This window comes from Meles meles, chromosome 12 (genome assembly GCF_922984935.1).
Source record: "Meles meles chromosome 12, mMelMel3.1 paternal haplotype, whole genome shotgun sequence".
Lineage (NCBI taxonomy): Eukaryota > Metazoa > Chordata > Mammalia > Carnivora > Mustelidae > Meles > Meles meles.
The window spans coordinates 1795809-1802135 of record NC_060077.1 but is presented as its reverse complement, the minus strand read 5'-3'; positions in this window follow the sequence as shown (position 1 = coordinate 1802135).

Here is a 6327-nt window from a genome sequence, read left to right as displayed (position 1 = left end):
CCCGCCCGCAGTGTGATAAGTGCCGTGGGCGTATTATTATTGTTATTATCTGTTCCCACAACCTGATTTTGTATATTAAATAACAGCTCAAACACACTGAGATGGTTGCACAACCTTGTGAGTATGCTTTTTTTTCCTACGATTTTATTTATTTATTTGAGAGAGAGAAAAAGAGAGTGTGCACAAGCTGGGGGCGTGGAGGGGCAGAGGGAAAGGGAGAAGCAGGCTCCCTGCTGCGACGGCACAGGGCTCCATCCCAGGACCCGGGGATCACGACCCGAGCCAAAGGCAGACACCTAACTGACTGAGATGCCCAGGCGCCCCCATTGTGAGTGTACTTCATGCCACTGAATTGCACACTTAAAAATAGTTGGTTATATAAGTGTATTTTAATACCCTCTATCCCAGGTGTCATGCATATACGATCTATGACTGTGAGCAATGTTGCTCTAGAAAAGTCTGTCAATGGGAATGCTTCCTGATAACTGAAAAATGACTTAAAGCAAGAAGTCTCTTTAGTTTACCTTCTTTTTTTTTTTTTTTAGTTTACCTTCTAAAAAGGAATCTCACTGCATGTATATATCATATCTTCATTATCCACTAACAATTCTTTACTGTCTACTTAAATCTTTGTTAAGGGCAGATGCCTGGGTGGCTCAGTCAGTTAAGCATCTGCGTTCAGCTCAGGTCATGATCCCAGAGTCCTAGGATCAAGTCCCACAAGGGGCTCCCTGCTTGGTGGGGAGTCTGCTTCTCCCTCTACCCCTCCCCCATGCTCGTGTGTGCTCTCTCTCTCAAATAAATAAAATCTAAAGAAAAAAACAGACTTTGTTAAGGGGGTAGGTCTCAAGTTACATGTTTTTTTGTTTTGTTTTACCATAAAACAGTAATACAAAGAAAAACTTAGAAGAAAAAAACAAAGGAAGCCCAAGCTATGGGGTTAGGCCCCACAGATGGGCTGATTCCGTTTCTGAGCTCACCCTATCGCCATCAAGGAGCAGATCCTTCTCTTCCTGCCCTGTGATGATCAAGCCAGCTGTGCCAGGGGCCTTCCTCCCGGTGGGAATATGGCTGCAGCAGCACCCTGGGTCTCCCCCAGAGAGGACAACCCCCAGGAACCTCCTCCCACACCCAGCAGACCCCCCCAGCAGACCCAGCAGAACTGGGCCCCACGTCCCCTCCCACACAAAGGCGTGGGTCCACTGCTGTTGGTTTAGACACATCAGGATTTCCTCTTGAACCACCAAGCAGAGGGTATTCCACCAAAGAGGGTGCAGCTTGAGCGGGGAAATGGGGGGCAGTGGCTAGGAGTTGTTCACAAACCCCAGTGCGCAAATAAGTGACAGTTTCCCAGCGCCTACCTTTCTGAGAGGGGGAACTGAACCCAGGACTTCCGGAGGCAGGAGCTGTGTGGAAAATTGTCAGTATCAGGGCCGTTGTAACACCAACAGTGATGATTTGTCACGGGGCCAGGCTCTGGGCTAAGGCAGCTGTTAATAACAAACTCGTGCTATCATTCCCATTTCACAGGTGGGAAAATCGAAGCTCAGAGATAACAAAATGATTGAGAGCTGCATGGAGCCTCCTTCCTTCCTCTTGGCTTGGCCTTGCAAAATAAAAGGAATACCAGAAACCGTGCCATTCCATCAGAGGAATATATTCTAGCAGCTGGAAGCAGGCTGAACTACCAGAGGGCTCTGGGTGGAAGGTTCTGGAACATGACTGAATCTTGCAGCAGCTTCCTCTGCACATAGGAGCAGGGTCTGAGAAGCTCACCCAATTTCCAGATGGAGCATCACTGCTCGTCCTGGCCATGGATCTGAAAAGTGCTGACTTACCTGAACAGGTGTCTTTCAGGACGATGATGTCCATCCACACTGGGAGGAATGAAGTAAGCCTGTGCCATGCTTGCGGCGCCTGGGTGACTCAGTTGTTGGGAGTCTGCCTTCAGCTCAGGTCATGATCCCAGGGTCCTAGGATCGAGTCCTGCCTGGGGTTCCCTGCTCAGCTGGGAATCTGCTTCACCCTCTGACCCTCCCCTTCTGGTTCTCTCTCTCGCTCTCTCATTCTGTCTCTCAAATAAATAGAATATTTAAGAAATGCAGCTAATCTAAAATAAGGTTTACTCAAAAAATGGACGAGCTTCCAGTTAAATAAATCAGTCCCCTGAATGATCAGTACAGCAAAGGGAACACAGTAATACTGTAACAACTTCAGCACCAGACGGTGAGCACACTCCGTTGTGTTACGCATGCAACTGTCTTGTCCGAAGGCTATATCGTGCACCTGAAACTAACATGATATTGTGTGTCAACTCTACTTCAATTACAACTTTTTTTATTTTTTACTTTTAAAGCTTTTATTTTTTACTTTTAAAGATTTTATTTATTTGACAGAGAGAGATGGAGAGAGAGCACAAGCAGGTGGAGCAGCAGGCAGAGGGCGAGGGAGAAGCAGGCTCGGACATGGAGCTTGATCCCAAGACCCTGGGATCATGACTTGAGCCGCAGGCAGATGCTTAATCGACTGAGCCACCCAGGTGCCCCTCAATTAAAACTTATTTAATTAAAGAAGGGCACATGGGTGGTTCAGCCCGTTAGGCATCTGCCTTCAGCTCAGGTCATGATCTTCGGGTGCTAGGATCAAGCCCTTTGACCAGTCTCCTGCTCAGTGGGGAGCCTTTCTCTGTTGCCCTCTGCCTCCCCACCAAAGTGCCCTCCCTCACTCTCAACTACAAATAAAATCTTTAAAAAGGTTTTTAATTAAAAAGATAAACTGCCCCATCCCTGACCAATTACATCAGAACCTCTGTCTCGGGGATCAAGCATCAGGATTAAAAAAAAAAAAAAATCTCTCTAGGTGATTCAGACCTATAGTCCAGGTTGAGAGCCACTCACCACGGAAAAGACTTCATAAAGCCTAAAGCACGACGGAAAGGCAGGTTGTTAGGATTCGCCAACCAATGTATTATTATTATTTTTTAATTATACAAGTAGCAGTGACCATTGTAAATTTAAAAGCCTCGGGAGAAATAAAAATTCAAATCACCCTGAATCGTGCCCCCTAGTGATTTAGCCACTATTGTTGGTGAATGTTTTTTACACTTTCTTTCCCCTAGATATCTACCGTTAGGATCATTTCTGTTCTTCTTATGAAAACACACAGCTGGGGGCTCTCACGGGCAGCCCCATAATCCCAGGGTCCGCTGCAGCACCTGTCATCTTCAGGGAGGACAGGGAGCCCAATCGTGGTGAGAAGAGAGAATTGGCCACTGCTGAATTTGAAACCCCATGAAAACCCAGCTTCGACCCACATGCCTTGGCCATGCCACCTACTAACTGAGGGCCTGGCGCGGCCTCCAGGGCTACCACCCTTCAGCCAGTGGGGAGCTGCTCCCGTGTCGTCGTGCCATCTCTCCAGCTCTCTTTTCTCCCCTCGTGCTGGGACACCCAAAGACACAAGTCCAAGAATAGTCTGCCTCATGGCACTGGCCCAGGGCCCAGCACGAGCAGCGTCCACCTGCCAAGCCTTTCCCTCTCTGCCTCCTGTGGGCCAGTCATCAACTTGTCACTAAATATTTAATTCTGAACTCTTTAAATGGCCCAGCTGGTCCACATCTGCTGGCCTCTTCTAAGAGCTACACCTGCACGTTGCAAGCTCCTGGAAAAGCAGTCTGAAGAAGGAACACATGCTCCTGGAGGTTGCATGTGAATTCTGGGTCACACAATCCTTGCTGTGTGACCTCAAGGGAATGGCTTGACTGCTTCAGGGTCTCAGGTCCCTTAGGTACGGGATGGAGGCGGGACTCCCATGGGCTAGAGGGAGGCTTAAGGGAGGGAATACATCCCAAAGCATTTGGCACATGGTATTCAAATAACATTAGCTCTGTTTTGTCTTTTTTTTGCTTTCTTTCTACGTTATGCTTCCCTTTTCCTTTTGGAGAAGAAGGGACCCTAAAGCAGGGAATCTACTCATTCATTCACAACAAATATTTATGGTGAGCCTCCCCTCCGCTGGAGGTGGGGAGGACATCAGGGAAGGGGGTGATCCCAGCTGAGAGGGCCCGGGGGTACCGGAATCAGACAGGCTGGGGCTTCTACCACGTACCGTGAGCAAGGACGCCACTCTCTGAGGCTCAGTTCAGACAACTCTAAAACAGGAATAAGGGGTTCCCGGCTGTCTCAGCCAGTGGAGTGTGCGACTCTTGATCTCTGGGTCATGCGTTCAAGCCCTGAGTTGGGTGTAGGAATTATACTTAAAAAAAAAAAATCTTTTGGGGTGTCTGTGTGGCTTAGTTGGTTGAGTGTCCGACTCTTGATTTCGGCTCAGGTCATGACCTCAGGGTCCTGGGATGGAGCCCTGCGTTGGGCACTGTGCTCAGTTGGGGGTCTGCTTGAGGATTCCCTCCCTTTCCCTCTGCCCCTCCCTCTCCTCGTGCACACATGCAGTCTCTCTCAATCTCTCTCTAAAAAAAATAAACCTTCAAAAATGTTTTAAAGAAATCAAATCTTTTAAAAAAGTGGTAACATGGGAACAACAGTAAACTATCTCACAGGTGCCCTGAGAAGAAAAAAGGAAAAGATACTCATCAACATGCTTAACGAGCTGCAGGCAGGCAGCTATTTAATCATGAGGGTAGAAGTCAAATAAGTGGGGGCCGGTGCCGGTAGCTCCCAGCAGAAGATGCCCAGAGACCATGGCCTGAGGACCACACCAGGCAAGCCCGAGGCCTGGAGTCACACTAGTGGAGCCTTTTTAGTCCTTTAAGGTAATTATTATACAGATAAGAAAATCTAAGGCCCGGGGAGCAGAGGGGACTCACTCAAGAGGCACAAAATCAGGACCTAAGCCAGGTCTCCCCCTACTCAATCCAGATATTTCTTCCTCCCCCACCACCCCAATTCACATATTTCTGAAGTTCCTACCACACTCAGAGAGACCCACCAATAGGCGTTCATGTATTGGGCTCTTTTGCTGGGTTGGCTGACCCCCTGGGTAGCTGCCTCCTTGGCCCATCTTAAATCAATCTTAAAAAAATCAAATAAAAAAAAAAAACAGCTCTGCTGGTACTCTTGTTAAAGGGTACACTGAGGCACATTAAAATTTCCAAGCGTTTATTAGGGCATATATTGATTTTTTAAAGCAGATTTTATTTATTTATTTGACAGAGATCACAAGTAGGCAGAGAGGCAGGCGGAGAGAGAAGGAAGCAGGGTCCCTGCTGAGCAGAGAGCCAGATGGGGGGCTCAATCCCAGGACCCTGGGATCATGACCTGAGCCGAAGGCAGAGGCTTTAGCCCACTGAGCTACCTAGGCGCCCTGCCATATATGGGTTTTAACTGAGTAGCACCAAACCAAAGGCAGGTAGGAGCTCTCCTCCAGCGGGCAGGACCTGGAGGAGAGGCTTTTTACAGAGAAGAGGCAGAGGCAAAGCAAAGAAATCACTTTGCTGGCTGCAGCTTAGGCAGTTGCCTTATTTGGGAAAGGCCAGATGTCGGAGGTTGGTTGTCCTTACGTTTAGTTTCTCTCGGATTCTCAATTTTAAATTTTCTCAGATTTCTTGTGTGCGTGCAGCCTGGCTTGATTCTGGTTTAGGTTTTGTTTGCTTGCTAGGCTAGTAAGGACCAGAGCTGCCTGGTCTAATGGTCTCTCTGTTCCATTTCGTTACTGCTCTCATTTCCCAGAGAGAAGTGACCTGCCCGAGACCCCAGAATTGGCTTGGTGGAGGTTGGAATAGAGGCCAAAATGCTCAACAATCTGCTTTGCTGCACCCAGAAAAGAAACTAGACAAATGAATAAGAATGAAGGGAGGAATTCAGAGAATTAAAAACGAAAAATGGGCAAATGAAAGAAAAGAGGCTGAATGAGTGAAGTTGTCTATTTTTAAGGTGAATTTGTGTATTTAAAGAAAAAACTGGGGGCACCTGGGTGGCTCAGTCTCTTAAGAGACTGCCTTCGCCTCAGCTCATGATCTCGGTGTTCTGGGATTGAGTCCCCATCCGACTCCTTGCTCAGTGGAGAGCCTGCTGCTCCCTCTATCGTTCTCTCTCTCTCTCTGTCAACTAAATAAATGAAATCTTTTTAAAAAAAAAAAGAAAGAAAGAAAAAGAAAAGAAAAAAATTTTAAACTAAGTTTTATGCCCAACATGGAGCTCCAACTCACGATCCTGACATTCAGGAGTTGCAGGCTCAACCAATGAGCCAGGCGGGCGCCCCTTTATTATCTTTTTCATACATTAAATGATACATGTAACACACGCGAGTCTTAAAACGCCAATAGAATGAACACCCTTGAACCCACCACCGAGCTAAAGACAATAGTTAACC